Source organism: Somniosus microcephalus, chromosome 5 (assembly GCF_052327205.1).
Source record: "Somniosus microcephalus isolate GS21.2 chromosome 5, FLI_Smic_1.0, whole genome shotgun sequence".
NCBI classification, from domain to species: domain Eukaryota; kingdom Metazoa; phylum Chordata; class Chondrichthyes; order Squaliformes; family Somniosidae; genus Somniosus; species Somniosus microcephalus.
Window position 1 is genome coordinate 56,538,055 of NC_140991.1, and position 18,620 is coordinate 56,556,674.

At 47.7% G+C, this 18,620-nt stretch overlaps 1 protein-coding gene across 5 annotated transcripts in view; it reads left to right on the forward strand.

The window, feature by feature from the left end:
• The window catches only part of nrp1a (neuropilin 1a), a 181,577-nt gene that overhangs the window by 59,926 nt on the left and 103,031 nt on the right, over positions 1-18,620 (forward strand). The gene's annotated exons all lie outside the window — the stretch shown is intronic.

Genomic DNA, 18,620 nt, shown 5'->3' on the forward strand with positions numbered 1-18,620 from the left:
TATTATTGTGCTGGACCTTTGGGTACTGTCTGGAGCTGATATAATTCCACAGAATTTTAATGGTTGTTTAAATGAATGGAAATTTTGAATCGCAACAACATTTATCTGTAGTTAAAATCAACTGTGCTTTTCATCGTAAGGCAGTGAACCCATTGCCACTAAATCATTCTGTGTTTTGATATCAAGAAACCGAAGTGAGAGGCCAAGGCCCTTCTTGCAGACATGAACAAGGTTGCAACAACAACAACACCACCACTAACCTCCATTCATATAGCGCCTTTAAAATAGTAAAACATCCCAAGGCACTTCAATGGAGTATAATCAGACAAATATTGACACTGAGCCAAAGCAGGAGACATTAGAACAGGTCACCAAACACGGTCAAAGAGTGGTTTTAAGTTGAGTCTTAAAAGAGTAGAGTGATGGAGAGGCGAAGAGGTTTGGGGGAGGAATTTCAGAGCTTAGGGCCTAGACAGCCGAAGGTACAGCCACCAATGGTGGGGCGAAGGAAGTAGGGGATACACAAGAGACCAGAGTTGGAAGAACGTAGAGTAAAGAGTAAAAGGGAAGAGGTGAATCAGGTAGTAGTAATTCAGTGATACCAAGTTTGGTTTTAAAACCTGAATATTCTAGGATGGGAAAGTAGTTTCATAGTTTTGGGGCCCTGCGAAAGAGTTAAAGTAGGAGACTGTGGGGGTGAATTTCTGCGGAGAATCTCCCGCTTGTCTGGCATAGCTTTGGAAACCATCGAAACCAGTATGAACGGGTTTCCACGGCGCATCCGCCAAAGTTACGGTGGACAAGCAGGAGAACCCCCGCAGAAATTCACCCCCTATGTGTGATGAGTATTAATTTCATCACAGTGAGAACGTAGGGAGGGGCAAAGGCTTTTAGGATGGTAATTTGAATTTGGAAGGCTTTAATCTTGGTAGCATTGATAAAGTAGAGAGTTTTGAGATGATATTATGAGATGCAGACTGTTCATTAATTTTAAAATAATAGTTCTCTTTTGGGTGTCTGGTACAGTGATTTAGAGTATTATAGAAATTAGAATTTGGCTCAACGCTCCTGTGCTGCTGCTAACTCTTCATCTGAAGCTATCTACTCTAATCTGCCATTTCTCTGTCCTTTCCCCATATCCTTCAACATGCTTCCTTTTCAAGAATGTATTCAATTGCCTTTTAAATGATGTTAGAATCTTGGCCTCAATAGCCACTTGTTCATGTTCTAATAATGTGTCAAATAATTGCTTCTAACTTCCCTTTGTTCATCTAGTAGAAATCTTTGTTATCAATTCACCAACCAGTGGAAAAAAATTTCAACTATTTACCCACTCAAATCTTTCATTATTTTGAACACCTTCCCCCATATCCTTCTCGGTTCAAGAGAAGAAAGCTACAATATTTCAAGTCTTTTCCATAACTATAACTTTTCATTCCTGGTATCATTCTAGTAAATCTTCACTGTACTCTTTCCATGGCTCCAATATCCTTGCTTTAATGGAATGCACACAATAATTGAAAGTGGCCCAGCCACATTCACCATCACTTCCGTGCTTTTCTATTTAACGCCCCTATGTATTAAATCCAGAATCCCATTATTCCTTTTTATGATATTGCTATCTGCACCCTCATTTTTAAAGATCTATGCACCTGCACCCCTAGATTTCGCTGTTTCCCTACTTTGTTAAGCATCTTGCCATTTAGGGTATACTTACTTTCACTATTATTTGGCCCAAAATGTATAACTGCATATCTCTTTGCATTGACCCGCATCTGTCACCTATCCAGGTCATCCTGCAGTCTCCTGCATTCATTTGCCATGCCCCTTAATTTGATATCAGCAAACTTTGATAGCTTTCCTCTTGTACCTATGTCCAAATCATTTATATAAATGGAAAACAAAAGAGGTCCCAGCCAATGTTCCCGCTAATATTTTTTTTGGGTGCGCGGCCCATTCAAATTTCCGCACATGTGTGGTTTTTCTATTTAAAAGCCACTGAGTGTCCTGCACAGGACCTCCAGACTGCACAGTTTAACGGGAACATTGGTCCCAGCACAAATCCCTGGGACACACCACTACTCGCAAGCTGCCAATCCGAGAAACATTCATTCACCCCTACTTTCTGCTTTCTATCCCGCAACCATAGAATGTGTTAATCGTCTAAAATTACTATATAATAAAGAGCAGTAACTTTGGGAGACACCAAAGAAAATGAAGGTCAGAATACCATTATTCAGGGATGCCAATCAGATATATTTTCCAGAGCTTCTCTTTGTGGATATTTCTAGGATTAGCACAATTGCAATAAACATATGGGGGGAGAAATTGAGTCGCGCCCCCTTTGGGGCACTAACTTCGCCGGGATGCTACTCTTAGCGTGCTAACAGGAGGCGCAAAGCAACCAAATTTTCCCCCCATGGTCCATTGTAGGAGATAAGCAATGAATCAAACAATTTTGTAAAATTGCCTTTCTAAAATAACTGTGAAATAATTTATTTTGCTTACAACAATTATTTGTAGTTACTAAATTATGAAGATTCCTGTATCTTTATCTGAAAGTGCCAGAATCTGCAGCAATTGGCAGCAAAATAATCTATTTCTCATACGACTTAGAAATCTTTCAAACATGTGCCTATACTTTGGCATAGTAATTAGCCTCCAAATTGAGCTGAGTAAGTAATTTAAACTGCAACACAAGGCAGTGTTTGATAACATTAGACCTGGTCGTCTACTAAATTACAATCACTTGACTTGTGTGTAGAATGGAAGCAAAGGCAATCTGACCATAACTGGGACACCTCCCAAGTCAAATGTTTCCCACCAGCTGGCACTAGGACTTTCAAACCAGTTTGTTACACAGCCCTGCTCAACCCTGATGTTAAGGCCAAGGACAGTTGGTTATGAGAAAAATTGCTATTTAGTTTTGTTTGGAGAGTCAATTGGATTTTGCATTTTAATAATTGTCTGAACCCAAAATAAATGATTTCACAGTTAGTTTCAGAAAGGTAATTTTACAAAAGTGTTTGATTCATTGCTTATCTCCTACAGTGTGCCACATGTTTATTGAAATCCTGGTTACCCTGGAAATATATTCAGGAAATATTACCTGATTGGCATCCCTAAACACAACCACTTTGACCTTATTTTCTTTACTGTCTCTTATATTACACATCCTGGCACTATAACAGACTGACTGGTCTCAGACCTCAACTCTTTGCTATCTCCTGAGGTATCATACCATTTTTGTATTGATGTGCACCCAAACTGTTTTCCATCGAATAGCCAGGGCTGTAGATAGGGATTTAAATTAAATAGTGCGGTTGGGGGGGGGGGGAGCGGTTCAAGCGAGGGTAAATTTAGAAAGTTAAAGAGAAAGGACAGAGCAATAGTACAGGGTAGTGATATGGGCAATGAAAACCAGAGTGTGACAGGAAGGGACAGAGCATACAAACATAAGAGTGCACCAGCAAATAGGGTCAGAGTAGGGAAAAATGATAAAAAGACAAAATTAAAGACTCTTTATCTGAATGCACGCAGCATTCATATAACAAGATAAATGAATTGATGGCACAAATAGAAATAAATGGATATGATCCAATAGCCATCACAGAGACGTGGTTGCAATGTGACCAAGGCTGGGAACTGAATATTCAGGGGTATTTGACATTTTGGAAGGATAGACAGAAAGAAAAAGGAGGTGGGGTATTTCTGTTAATAAAGGATGAGATCAGTACAATAGTGAGAAATGATCTTGGCTCGGAAGTTCCAGATATAGAATCAATTTGGGTGGAGGTAAGAAATAGTAAGGGAAAGAAGGCACTGGTGGGAGTAGTCCATAAGTCCCCGAACAGTAGATACACTATAGGACAGTGTATAAATCAAGAAATAATGGGGGCTTGTAAGAAAGGTACTGCAATAATCATGGGCGATTTTAATCTTCATATAGATTGGACAAATCAGATTGGCAAAAGCAGCCTTGAGGATGAGTTCATAGAGTGTATTCAGGACAGTTTCTTGGAACAATACCTTGTGGAACTGACCAGGGAACAGGCTATTTTAGATCTGGTAATGTGTAATGAAACAGGACTAATTAATGATCTCATAGTAAAGGATCCTCTAGGGAAGAGTGATCATAGCATGATAGAATTCCACATTCAGTTTGAAGGTGAGAAACTTGAGCCTGAAACTAGAGTATTAAACTTAAATAAAGGCAATTACAAAGGTTTGAGGAGAGAGTTGGCTAAAGTGGACTGGGAAAATAGATTAGAAGGTAAAACGGTTGAAAAGCAGTGGCAGACATTTAAAGAGACATTTCATGACTCTCAACAAAGATATATTTCAGTGAGAAAGACAGACTCAAAGAGAAGGATGAACCAACCATGGCTAACCAAGGAAGTTAAGGATGGTATCATATTGAAAGATATTTCATGACTCTCAACAAAGACATATTTCAGTGAGAAAGACAGACTCAAAGAGAAGGATGAACCAACCATGGCTAACCAAGGAAGTTAAGGATGGTATCAAATTGAAAGAAAAGGCATATAATGCTGCAAAGATTAGTGGTAGGCCAGAAGATTGGGAACATTTTAGAAATCAGCAAAGGATGACTAAAAAAATAATAAAGAGGGAGAAAATAGCTTATGAGAGTAAACTAGCAATAAATATAAAAACTGACAGTAAGAGCTTCTACAAGTATATAAAAAGGAAGAGAGTAGCTAAAATAAATGTTGGTCCATTAGAGGACGAGACTGGGGAAATAATAATGGGAAACAATGAAATGGTAGAGGCTGTGGTAAACCACTGTTTGTATTCCTGTTTGTCCTGTTTGTATTCCACTGTGTACATGCCTGGACATGCCTCGGCTGACTCCTCCCACAGGTCCTAGTATAAAGGTGACTGCTCCCCAGCCCTTGGTATCCTGGACCGGTCGACCACTCGAGGCAGACCTCCATTCTGTTGTTAATAAAAGCCTTTAGTTACTCTTCTAACTCTCAGTCTTTTATGAGTAATTGATAGCGCATCAATTTTATTAACAACATTTTTATAATGGAGAAGATCCTCACACCAGCATGCCTGGACTTAGATCATCGGGAGGCGGACTCATCCACCAAGTTTACTCACTGGCTTAAGTGTTTCGAAAAATTCCTGACCGCCTCCGAAGCAATCAAATCGGACGAGGACAAACTGGATGTCCTGACCTCCAAAGTGAACCACCGAGTGTACTCGGTCATCCAAGACGCGACCTCGTACGCGGATGCTATCAAGCTCCTCAAGGACCAGTACACGCGCCCAATGAACGAAGTGTACGCCAGGCACCTCCTGGGGAGTCGTAAACAACAACCTGGGGAATCGACCGTGGAATACCTTCAGGCACTGTCTGTGCTTGGCCGGGCCTGTGGTTGTAAGGATGTAAAGGCCGCCGTGTACACAGAGGAACTTATCCGGGACGCTTTTGAAGCGGGCCACAGATCCAATTACACACGACAGCGACTGTTGGAGCAGAGTAACCTCGACCTCAACAAGGCCTCTGAACTCGCACTATCGTTGGATGCAGCCTACCAGGGCATGGATGCCTACTCCTCTGCACCGTGGACGCCGTGGGGAATGACAGCCTGGGACACGGTAGGACCGCCTCATAGCGCCGTGCCACCCCAGCCACACCCCAACAACGGCCCAACTACCGCAGCAGTGTCCCAAGGCCAGACAGCAGTGCCCCAAGGCCAGAAATGCTACTTCTGTGGCCAGGCAAAACACCCCAGAGCGCGCTGCCCGGCGAAAAACGCGATCTGCTCGGGCTGCGGGAAGAAGGGACACTACGCTAGCGTCTGCAGGGCCAAAGCCACCCCGAACCCCAGCAGCGCCGCGTGTGGGCCATGCGGGCCGCCATTTTGGACCTCCCCGGCCGTGTGCGAATCACCGGTACAGCAGCCATTTTGGACGCCTCCAGCCACATGGGGATCATGGACGCCGCCATCTTGGACGACAGCCGGGACGCAGCAGGCCCCCGACACCGCCTCATCTGATACCCGCAGCGACACACCGACCCCTACGCTGGCATCCGTTACACTGGACCAAGCGAGACCGCACCAACTGGCCAGTTCCACAATGGACATTAAGGTAAATGGTCACGATACAATCTGCCTTTTTGACTCTGGGAGCACGGAGAGCTTCATCCACCCCGACACGGTGCGGCGTTGCTCTCTCCCAGTCCTGCCTGCGCAACAGCGGATTTCTATGGTCTCCGAGTCCCAGTCGGCGGACATCGGCGGCTACTGCGTGGTGACACTCGTAGTAGATGGGACCGTGTACGATCATTTTAAACTTCTGGTCCTGCCTGACCTCTGCGCTGCCGTCCTGCTGGGGTTAGATTTTCAGTGCCACCTTAAAAGTGTTACGATGGCGTACGGTGGACCCCTACCCCCACTCACAGTCCGCAGCCAGCAGCTTCCAAATTGCCCGCCGCGCACCAGGTGCAACCTCTCCACACTCAGAGTCACCCCCCCACCACTGTTTGCTAACCTCACCCCCGACTGTAAGCCCATCGCCACAAAGAGCAGGCCATGATCTTATTGAATGGTGGAGCAGGCTCGAGGGGCCGATTGGCCTACTCCTGCTCCTATTTCTTATGTTCTTATGTTCTTATACAGTGCCGGGGACAGGGTTTTCATTAAAACCGAAGTGGAGCGGCTCCTGAAAGAAGGGATTATTGAGGGCAGCACCAGCCCCTGGCGAGCCCAGGTTGTGGTTGTTAAGACCAGCGAGAAGCAGCGCCTGGTCATCGACTACAGCCAGACAATAAATCGCTACACCCTGCTGGACGCCTACCCACTCCCCCGTATAGCTGATATGGTCAACCAGATCGCGCAGTACCGCGTCTTCTCGACCATTGACCTGAAATCAGCGTACCACCAGCTCCCCATCCGCCCTGAGGACCGCCAGTACACTGCCTTTGAGGCAAACGGCCGCCTCTACCACTTCCTTAGGGTTCCCTTTGGCGTCACCAACGGGGTCTCCATCTTCCAAAGGGAGATGGACCGGATGGTAGATCAAAATGCGTTGCAGGCCACTTTCCCATATCTGGACAATGTGACCATCTGCGGCCGTGACTTGCAGGACCATGACGCAAACCTCGAAAAATTCCTCCGCACCGCCCAACTCCTAAACCTGACATATAACAAGGAGAAGTGCATATTCCGCACAAACCGCCTCGCCATCCTTGGCTGTGTTGTGGAACACGGAGTCATCGGCCCCGACCCCGACCGGATGCGTCCCCTTATGGAACTTCCACTGCCCCACTGCCTCAAGGCCCTGAAGAGGTGCCTAGGGTTTTTCTCCTATTACGCCCAGTGGGTCCCCTACTATGCGGACAAGGCCCGTCCGCTGATCAAGTCCACCTCTTTTCCCTTGACGGCAGAGGCCCGCTTAGCCTTCCACCGTATCAAGGAGGACATTGCCAAAGCCACCATGCACGCAGTGGACGAATCCATCCCCTTCCAGGTGGAAAGCGACGCGTCCGACTTTGCCCTGGCCGCTACCCTCAATCAGGCGGGGAGACCCGTGGCCTTCTTTTCACGAACCCTCCAAGGCCCGGAGACCAGACACTCCGCTGTTGAGAAGGAGGCCCAGGCGATTGTGGAGGCTGTGCGTCATTGGAGGCACTACCTGGCCGGAAAACGATTTACCCTGCTCACTGACCAGCGTTCAGTTGCTTTTATGTTTAACAACAAGCAGAGGGGCAAAATCAAAAATGACAAGATCTTGAGGTGGAGAATCGAACTTTCCACCTACAACTACGAGATCTTGTACCGGCCCGGGAAGCTAAATGAACCCCCGGATGCGCTATCGCGTGGCACCTGCGCCAGCGCGCAGATCGATAGACTACGGGTCCTCCACAATGACCTCTGCCACCCGGGGGTCACCAGGTTCTTCCACCTCATCAAGGCCCGCAACCTGCCTTACTCTATTGAGGAGGTCAGGACCATGACCAGGAACTGCCAAGTCTGCGCTGAGTGCAAACCACACTTTTATAGACCAGACAGGGCCCACCTGATAAAAGCCACTCGCCCCTTCGAGCGCCTGAGCGTTGATTTTAAAGGGCCTCTCCCCTCCTCCGACCGCAATGTGTACTTCCTCAATATTATTGATGAGTACTCCCGTTTCCCGTTCGCCTTCCCCTGCCCGGACATGACCAGTGCCACGGTCATTAAATGTCTGAACAACCTCTTCACCCTGTTCGGCTTCCCCAGCTATATCCATAGCGACCGGGGCTCATCGTTTATGAGCGACGAACTCCGTCAGTACCTGCTAACTAGGGGTATTGCCACAAGCAGGACCACCAGTTACAACCCCCGGGGGAACGGACAGGTGGAAAGAGAAAATGCGACAGTTTGGAAGGCCGTCCTGCTAGCCTTAAAGTCTAGGGGCCTTCCAACCTCCCGCTGGCAGGATGTGCTCCCCGATGCGCTCCACTCTATTCGGTCACTGCTCTGCACTGCCACTAACGCCACCCCTCATGAGAAAATGTTCGTCTTCCCAAGGAAGTCCACATCAGGGACATCGCTACCGCCATGGCTGACGTCCCCAGGGCCGGTCCTACTGAGAAGACACGTGAGGACCCATAAAACGGACCCCCTGGTCGAGAGGGTCGACCTCCTCCACGCCAACCCCCAGTATGCTTACATCGCATACCCGGACGGGCGGGAGGACACAGTCTCCATAAGAGACCTTGCACCCTCGGGGACCACAGTAACCCACTACCCACTACCACCCCCCCCCACGATCCGATATCCAGCCCCAGCAGACGGCAGGCCTGGGCCCCGCGACCCGCTCGACATCTACGAGGACGACACGCCTGTGCCACAGCCTACGCTGGACTCGACGCCGGAAGCTTCACTACCCCTGCCGTCGCCACGCCGATCACAGCGGCAGACAAGACCTCCGGAGAGACTCCAATACACTAACTTTTAATACACTTCACCCCGCCGGACTCAATTTTAAACAAGGGGTGAATGTGGTAAACCACTGTTTGTATTCCTGTTTGTCCTGTTTGTATTCCACTGTGTACATGCCTGGACATGCCTCGGCTGACTCCTCCCACAGGTCCTAGTATAAAGGTGACTGCTCCCCAGCCCTTGGTATCCTGGACCGGTCGACCACTCGAGGCAGACCTCCATTCTGTTGTTAATAAAAGCCTTTAGTTACTCTTCTAACTCTCAGTCTTTTATGAGTAATTGATAGCGCATCAGAGGCATTGAACAAATATTTTGTATCTGTCTTCACAGTAGAGGACACTAAAAACATCCCAGTAATAGTAGAAAATCAAGGGGCAAAAGGGAGGGAGGAACTTAAAACAATCACTATCACTAGAGAAAAGTGCTAGGCAAACTTATGGGTCGAAAGGCTGACAAGTCCCCTGGACCTGATGGCCTGCATCCTAGGGTCTTAAAAGAAGTGGCTACAGAGATAGTGGATGCATTGATTGTAATCTTCCAAAACTCCCTTGTCTCTGGAAAAGTCCCTGCGGATTGGAAAACCGCACATGTAACGGTTATTCAAAAAAGGAGGGAGACAGAAAGCAGGAAACTATAGGCCAGTTAGCCTAACATCTTCATTGGCAAAATGCTTGAATCCATTATTAAGGAAGTAATAGCAGGACATTTAGAAAATCATAATACAATCAAACAGAGTCAACATGGTTTTATGAAAGGGAAATCGTGTATGACAAATCTATTAGAGTTCTTTGAGGAGGTAACAAGCAGGGTGGATAAAGGGGAACCAGTAGATGTAGTGTATTTGGATTTCTAAAAGGCATTCGACAAGGTGCCACATAAAAGGTTACTGCATAAGATAAGAGCTCATGATGTTGGGGGTAATATATTAGATTGGATAGAGGATTGGCTAACTGACAGAAAACAGTGAGCCAGGATAAATAATTTTCAGGATGGCAATCTGTCACTAGTGGGGTGCCACAGGGATCAGTGCTGGGGCCTCAACTATTTTCAATCTATGTTAATGACTTGGATGAAGGAAGCGAGTGTATTGTAGCCAAATTTGCGGACGATACAAAGATAGGTGGGAAAGCAAGTTGTGAGGAGGACATAATGGGCTGGATTTTGATACTGGAGGCGTGATGGAGGCGGGACTACAACTTTCGGGGTTGTAGTCCCACCTCCATCGAGTTGAGGCCAACCCACGCGATTTTCACTTGATTGACCTTGTTGAGCCCACCCAGTGGGCTCAGCAGGCCAATTAAGGGCCGCCTGGCAACAGGTGATGTCACAGATTGATATTTCATCTGTCAAGAGCTTTTGACAGATGAAATATCAGCGTTTGACAGCTCTTTGAAGCTGTCAAACACTGACAATCTGTACTCCAAGTTAATTCCTTCCTCTCGGGCTGATTTAGAGATCTCTCCAGAACAGAAAGCAGAATGCTGCAGATTTTGACAGCTCGCGGCCATTCTGCTTTCTGTGCTGGTGAGATGAGGGACTCCCGAGACCTGAAGGAAGGAAGGCTGTAAAGGTAAGAAAAGGTAAGTAAAACTTCTTTAAACACTTTATACACACCAAACACACTTACCTTTGCACTCATGAACCCATCACTCACCTGAACACCGGACATCTTGAACCCTCCAAGCCCTTCAGCCCGACGGTCCGCCTCGCTAACTTGGCGTGGTTTGGAACCGTCGGGAATCCCATACTTCAGCAATAAAAATAGGGATTAGGCTAAAAACTGCCTGTTAACTACCTATTAGCAAGCAGTTAATTGGCACTAATCCCCTTCCCGCCTCGGGGAGGCGGGTCCCAGCACAGGTCAGGTATCCGCCTCCTTTGAAACTGGCATGGAGGCGGGTTGGAGGCGGGATGGATTCGTGCCTCCCGATTTCGAGATTTTAACCCCCCACATGCCTCCAATCCCGCCTCCACGGCCCAATGAAAATCCTGCCCAAAGTGTCTGCAAAGGGATATAGATAGGTTAATTGAGTGGACGAGAATTTGGCAGATGGAGTATAATGTGGGAAAATGTGAAGTTATCCACTTTGGTAGGAAGAATAGAAAAGAAAAATATTATTTAAATGGAGAAAGACTACAGAATGCAGCGGTACAGGGGTATTTGGGTGTCCTCATACATGAAACACAAAAGGTTAACATGCAGGTGCAGCAAGTAATTAGGAAGGCAAATGGAATGTTGGCCTTTATTTCAAGGGGAATAGAGTCTAAAAGTAGGGAAGTCTTGCTACAACTGTATAGGGCGCTGGTGAGACCACACCTAGAGCACTGTGTACAGTTTTGGTCCCCTTATTTAAGGAGGGATATACAGTACTTGTATTGGAGGCAGTTCAGAGAAGGTTCACTAGGTTGATTCCTGGAATGGAAGGGTTGTCTTATGAGGAAAGGTTGAGCAGGTTGGGCCTATACTCATTGGAGTTTAGAAGAATGAAAGTTGATCTTATTGAAACATATAAGATTTTGAGGGGGTTGGACAGGGTAGATGCTGAGAGGATGTTTCCGCTCGTCAGGGAATCTAGAATGAGGGGGGCATAGTCTCAGAATAAGGGGTCGCCCATTTAAGACAGAGATGAGGAGGAATTTCTTCTCTCAGAGGGTCGTGAATCTTTGGAATTCTTTACCCCAGAGAGCTTTGCAAGCTGAGTCATTGAGTCAAGGCTGAGATGGACAGATTTTTGAGCAACAGGGGAGTCAAGGGTTATGGGGAGCAGGCAGGAAAGTGGAGTTGAGGCCAAAATCAGATCAGCCATGATCTCATTAAATGGCGGAGCAGGTTCGAGGGGCTGAATGGCCTGCTCCTGCTCCTATTTCTTATGTTCTTATCAAAGCGAAGTTGGAAGTTTAACTGGACCCAACGTAAAAATTCTTCATTAACAGCACTATAGTGTTACATTTAACAAGAGCTGAGTGTGTTAGAAAGACAGGGAGGTAGAGAAAGAGAAAATGTTAACGAATGGTTACTTGAAGCAGCTGGTCACATGATGCATCCATTGTAAAGGCAGCTTATTCACATTATCCCTCACAGCACTGAAGCCTGATTAAACATTCACAAAAGTAAACTACAATTTATTGTACATACTAACAGCTGGTTTAGATCATGGATTTACACGTGTGTAACACAATCTCAGCATCTAGATGACTTTTTAAACTGCTTGAGCGATTGTTTTCATAGTTTATGAGGTAATCTAAACTCTTCAATAGAGCTACATCTACAGCCTTGTTAATACATTCCAAGCCAGCAATTATAGAAAGCGTAGAAAATATTATGTCTTTGTCACATTTGGGTTTGCTGTTGCAATCATAATCCTTTTTGGAAGTCATATTGCCCTGTGTATCTGAAGAAATAAGTATGGAAAGCAGTGGAGATTTTTTTTTTAAATGATCTGTCTGAAAGCAGCCCTCTGAGGCACAAATGTTTCTATGCATCTGAGAGCGTGGAAATGTCATCCCAAGGAAAGCAACCAGTCTCAGATTAATGATGAATAATGTAGGATGTAAGGTAGAATGGATATTCTGTAGTTCTTTTCATTTACTTTTGGAGCCAGGGAAAACCTTTACAGAGTCTTTTCTCAGGAGATGAAATGGATTGGGTAGAATCCATGATAGAACACATTGTGCATGGTCTGTGATGGGATTGGGATTGAAGAGTTGAACGGTCCTTTCTCTTTCTATGTTTTATGTTGCTTTTAGTGGCATCAAATGGATTACATCAATTCTATTGTATTCTTTGTTGTTCTATCACCATGATTTAATGCTCTATTGCTGAGGCAGAGGTGGGAGCAGTGTAATGAATGACATCGCCAGTTGATAAGTGATTTGACCCTAGGAACATTCCTGGAGCTGTCCCGTCACAGTGAAATTGCTCCCCAAGTACTAGCAAAGAAAGAAAGGAGACATGCAGAATTAAAAAAAAAGAGAAATGAGATATAGAAACAGAAGGATACAGAGACAGAAAGGATATTGGAAAACTGAGAGGAACTAGACGCACACACAAAAGAAACACAGCAATGAAAAGAGAAAAGAAATACAGAAAGGACATGGAGAGGGCTAAGATAAAGTAAGGAGATACATAAGAACAATCAAGGACAGGGACAGGTTATTCGGCCTATCAAAGCTGGTTTCTCTAGTTCACCCATTCTAATATCCCACTGCGTTTTGCATGCCACCTGCCTTATCTCTACTATCTTCTCTGGCAGAATATTTCAAACATTGATCACACTTACTATATTGATAAATATCTATTACTTTTTTGAATAGCTGCTATTACACAGAGAGAAGTGAAATGGAGAAAAACAGAAGGCACTGACACACACAGAGAAACGAAAATAGAAAGAGAAAGAAAAAGAAATGTAGAAGGGCAAAGTAAGGAGACAGAAAGTGAAATAAAGGAAAGAAATGAGACATGAGTGTTTCTCTCATAAAAAATATTTGTTACCCTCCAAAAAGTTTATCAGATACCAAAAGCTTATTATCCGTCTCAATTTGTTTTTTGTAATAGTACCACTTTCTCTTCAGTAAAGTGGTTTTGGGCGCACATCGATTTGAATGGAAGAATAATTTAGGACTCTGACTCCATTCTGAGTCCTGAACGCACTAAAACCAAGCAGTCCTTTGGATTTCTTGAACTTTTGAAACTTTGTCCAGAATCTTTTTAATGTTAGGAGAAAGTGGGCATTCCTCTCTGTGCTCTTTTAATATTAAAAGCTAACCACCTGGGGAATTAAGCCCTGTGCATGGCCAAGCATGCATGTGTGGAGGTCCCTTTGTGACTGACTCAGTGTGACCTGCAGAAAGGCGCACTCAATAATACAACTCTAATAGTGGGCCTGGACCAACAGCGGCCCATAGCATTATCGTGGAACACTCCTGCTCCTCCTGGCTCCACAGAAACAAAAGTATAAAAAAAGTACCTTTCTGTTTACAGTCTCCATTTATGGACTCGAAAAAAGTGAGCAGACTGCCTCAGTTGATGACGAATTTAGGGCAGGGTCCTGAGACAGGCTCTAAGACCCTGATTTGCATATTCAGGGTGCCTAACGCCTATTTCAGATGGGCATCATGGACACTTGGAAGTCACTGGCTTCCAATTTTGGCAGCTGGCACAATTCTGGGGGAGATTGGCCGCGAGAGATCGCGATCCAAAATTGTCCCCTTCCCTCTCCACATGTTTAGGCCAAAACTGGGCATGACGAGGACCAATTTCTCCCCTTGGATACTACTGTACTACTATTCGCCTCCAATTAGCATTCAATCTTCTTAACTTAATACATTCCTATTACAATCCCCTATTCCATTTGATAACCTGTGGGAACCTTCTAAATACTCACAGGGGACATCACATATCTGCCAGACTTCCTTCCATAGATTCATAATAAGTCCTTCAATTTCCCCAGTGTATAAACAGTCATCAGTCTTATGACACACGCTATCTAATATTCGTCAGTGCTGCATCTCAACTCCCATTTATCCCCTTCCTTTCTTCTAATGAGCCATTATATGAGACAACAGTAAGAACATTTTTGGACGCAGAACTACTTAAGTGGTGCCAGATATTTATTCCCTGTATAAATGTTTTGTGCGTGTGAACTGACTGTCATGTATCATTGTGCTTCCCTTTTCTGAAAATATAACAATTTATGTGCTCTCGAACCTAATCTGCCATTCCGCCTATGTGCTCCCAGCAGTGGCTTAAGTCAGTGACGTGTCTGTTTTTGAGTGTCAGTTGAAGATCCTTGGGGCTGAGGTGGCCCACTGCCTCCTTGAGCTGGGTCTTGAGGTGACCCAGCTCTTGGCCGCACTGTGCCCACTGCTGCTAGGGCAGTCTGGTAGTGCCCATTTTCTGGCACGTGTAGAGTAATGAAGAGGGATGCTGGGTGGTTAGAGTCATAGGCCTAGAAATTGGGCTGGTAGCGCCGGCGCTGAGCGCCTAAAGAGACCTAGAATTGGGGCGAAGCCCTATGTTGGGGCGGACGCTATGAAGATAGCGACAACTCAGATATTGACTATACATTTAGCGCCTGCGCTAAGTGTTTGCGCGCACCCGCGAGCGCAAGCAGTTCATGACGTCATTTCAGTGTGCAACGCCTTCTAGGATCGCCTGAGCGCATAGTGGGTGGCGCCCGGAGCCTTAGCACCCAGCGCTATTAGTGACAGTTCGAAGGAGGGCTAACAGGCCCTTCTCGGAGTAGAGGGGCGCTATTTAAAGGGGACAGCTTTAGTGCAGAATCTTCTGCCACTTGGCCTGCTCATTGCGATCGTTGCTAGAGAGAGTTGGCGAGCTAATGTGGAGCGGAGTTCTGGGAATTTAGCTTTAGAGTACTTGGGTCCTTCAAACCTGTCCGAAGCACTTGCAGCACTACACCTAAAAGCCTTTTGACCAACTGGCATCGGAATGAGAGTTTGTTTGGAGGGCGACGGCCTCATCGCCCAACACTGTGAAGGGGCAGAGAGACGGCGGGAGAGAGGGCCGGGATTGGCCAGAAGGAGGAGGGGCAATGGAGGTCGGCCAATCCGACGGGAAGCTGCGAGTGTCTTTAGGCAGCAGGTGACAAGCCTTGACATGTCGGAGGAGCAGTGTTTGGGAAGGCTCCGATTCTGGAGGGACATTGTTACTGATCTGTGCCACCTGTTTGGTCAGGATCTGCAGCCGCGTGAACGCTGCAGAACCTCTCTGTCTGTGATGGCTAAACTGACTGATGGCCTCCATTTTTATGCCAACGGATCCTTTCAGTCAGCCATTGGGGACATTGCAACTGTCGCTCAGGTTGCAGTCCACTGTTGCATCCGACAAGTTACAGAAGCCCTTTTTTGCGAAGGCGTCAAATCATGACCTTCCCTCGGACCCTGCACAAGCAGGCGGAGGGCACGCAGGGTGTCGCTTCTATTGCGGACTTCCCCATGGTGCAGGGGACGACTGACAGCACACACGTGGCTTTGAGGGCGCCATGCCATCATCCTTAGGACTTCCGCAACCGCAAGGGGTTGCACTCCCTCAACATGCAGCTGGTCTATGACCACCGCCAAATCATCATGGCAGTCACCGCGCATTTCCCAGGGTGCAGCCACGATGCCTTTATCCTGCGGTTGACCTCAGTTTGTAACCTTTTTGAGGGGCTGCCTCGAAGACGAGGCTGGCTTACTGGGGACAAGGGCTATCCTCTCTGGCCATGGCTGATGACAACACTCCGTGTGGCCGACACCCCAGCAGAAGAGCTGATCAACAGCGGCTATCAGGCGACCAGGCACAGTAAACAGCACACTATTGGTGTTGTCAAAAAGCGTTTCCAATGTCTGGAACATTCGGGGGGATCCCTGCAGTACTCGCCGCAGCAAGTGGGACACATCGTCGTTGTCTGCTGCATGCTCCACAACTTGGCGAATCGACGCACCCAGCCAATTCCAGCTGTCCCTCAACGACCAGCAGAGCAGGCGGAGGAGGAGGAGGAGGAGGAGGAAGATGGAAGGGCTGCTGAAAGTGGAAGGGCCATATGTCAGAGGCTCATCTGGACTCGTGTCGAGACCCCTGTGGCGGAATGATGAGAGTCTTAACTCATGCACACTTTGGATGTTTGAGGGCCTCTGAATGCCAGCATCACTGAAACTAATCACATGCACCATGCCACATTGAAACTTCTGTTTATTGGCACAAAAGTCTTTCATTACAGCTAAACAACGTAATGTCAACAGAAACCATAACTTTCAAAATAACTGTGAACTGTTCGGCAAAGCCGCAAAACTCAACAAACCTTCTGCAAATATAACAACAGGTGAGGGTGTCCTTGAATTTGGACAAACAAATGTCTCAGCACCTCCCTCTACAACTGGCCCCTTGAGGGAGAACGACTTCTCTTTCGCGCCCGGCCCCTTCCCTCCCTGCTGCTCCTACGTAATTGGACCCCAGTGGTGGCCTCAAGGCTGGGGGACGCCTGCTGACTGTCTGGAAGCGCAGAAGCCCCTGAGGGACGGCCTGGCCGACCTCTGGGCTTGGAGGGTGCGGACGCAGGATGCTTGATGTGACCATGGCTGGAAGCAGTGTGGCCTGCAGGTGGTGGCAGCTGCAATGCAAGCGTCCCAGCGCTGGCATGTGCAGTGGTCTCCTGCCGAGAGAGGACACCTGCACCATGGTCGGACGACACACTGGCTATCTGAGGGGAGCGGCTCGGCTCATCCGCCACAATCGCATGCTCCACTGATTGCTGGCCTTGTATGGGACTGGAAGGGCCCGGGGTGATCCTAACTGATGCAGAGAGGGGGCTACAGTGAGAGATTGCGTTGCGTCAATCTGGCTGTGGAGGAGCCCAGCAAGTGACTGCGTGGCAACAGTGAGGACCTGTGTGCCAGGTGCCAGTGCTTCGGAGAAGGCCTGGACAGTTCTTCCCATTGCTTCGGACAAGCCAGGTGCCGACCGCTCCACTGCCTCGGACAAGCCCTGCACAGACCTTTCCAGGGATTGTCCGAAGCCCTGAACAGTCCTTTCCATAGCCGACTCAAAGCCGTAGACAGTCCTCTCCATTGTTGGGCCGAAGCCCTGGATAGTCCTGTCCATTGTTGCCCCGAAGCCCTGGATAGACCTGTCCATTGTTGCCCCGAACACCTGCAGGGTCCTGTCCATTGTTGCCCCAAAGCCCTGGAGAGTCCTCTCCATTGTTGCCCCGAAGTCCAACATACTCTTAACCAATGAATCTATTGACTCAGGCATCTTCTCGACTGCAGCCATCAGCTCCGTGTGTCTGACCCGGGCCTGTTTGCTCATCTCAGCCAGGCGACGCACCTCATCTGCACTCTGTGCAGCAGTCATCACGACCTGCCTTGCCCTCCGGGGAGACGGTGGCCGAACTTGCCTATCCCCCGTGCGTTGCTGCATGCCGCTTGGTCCGGCAACTGGTTCATCCTCAGAGCCCCCCCCCCTCCCCTCCAGGGGACTACTATCCCCAGTCTGTAGATGTGTCAGCTCCCCGGATTCTGCAACGGCTGGTCCGGATTCCTCCTGGTCCTCGCCTCCGGTGGCACTGGCACTGGCAGCTTCAGCGCGTTGTGCCCGAGTTGGTGCTGCTTCATCTGAAAGTGGGAGGTGGAAGAGTGGCTTTAGCAAAAGGGCAGGTTTGCTGAAAGGCATGCCAGATTGCGGCAAGGCTCTGACATGGCTGCACACTGAGGATGCATGCTGGCGGGGGGACCAAGTGGAAGGCAACAGGTGAAAAAGGTGAGAGTCTTACCCTCGCTGTCGGTAATGGGGTCGGCAGATGCAGTGGTCACAGGACCAGACAGACATCCTCCACGTATCTGGTGCACTCTCTCCTCCAGATCCGTCAGAGTGACCACTTGTGGAGGTCCGCCACCGGTTCGACGCTGCTCCTTCCGGATCATCGCCAGCTTGGACTGCAGGGGAAAGAAGGGGAAGTTCTGTAACATGATGCCTTGAGAGATCATCGCATGCCCCCCATGGTGCAAGAGCCCTTACATGAGGCCTTGAGACATCTGTCCATGTGTGTGCCCAGAAAGGGCCATGGGTGCATGCTGACAGATGGCCATGGGGCATCATTGCAGCAGGGTGCCCGAAGTCAGCTGCAGATGGAGGGAATCAGAAGATTGCTAAACCATCACTCACCC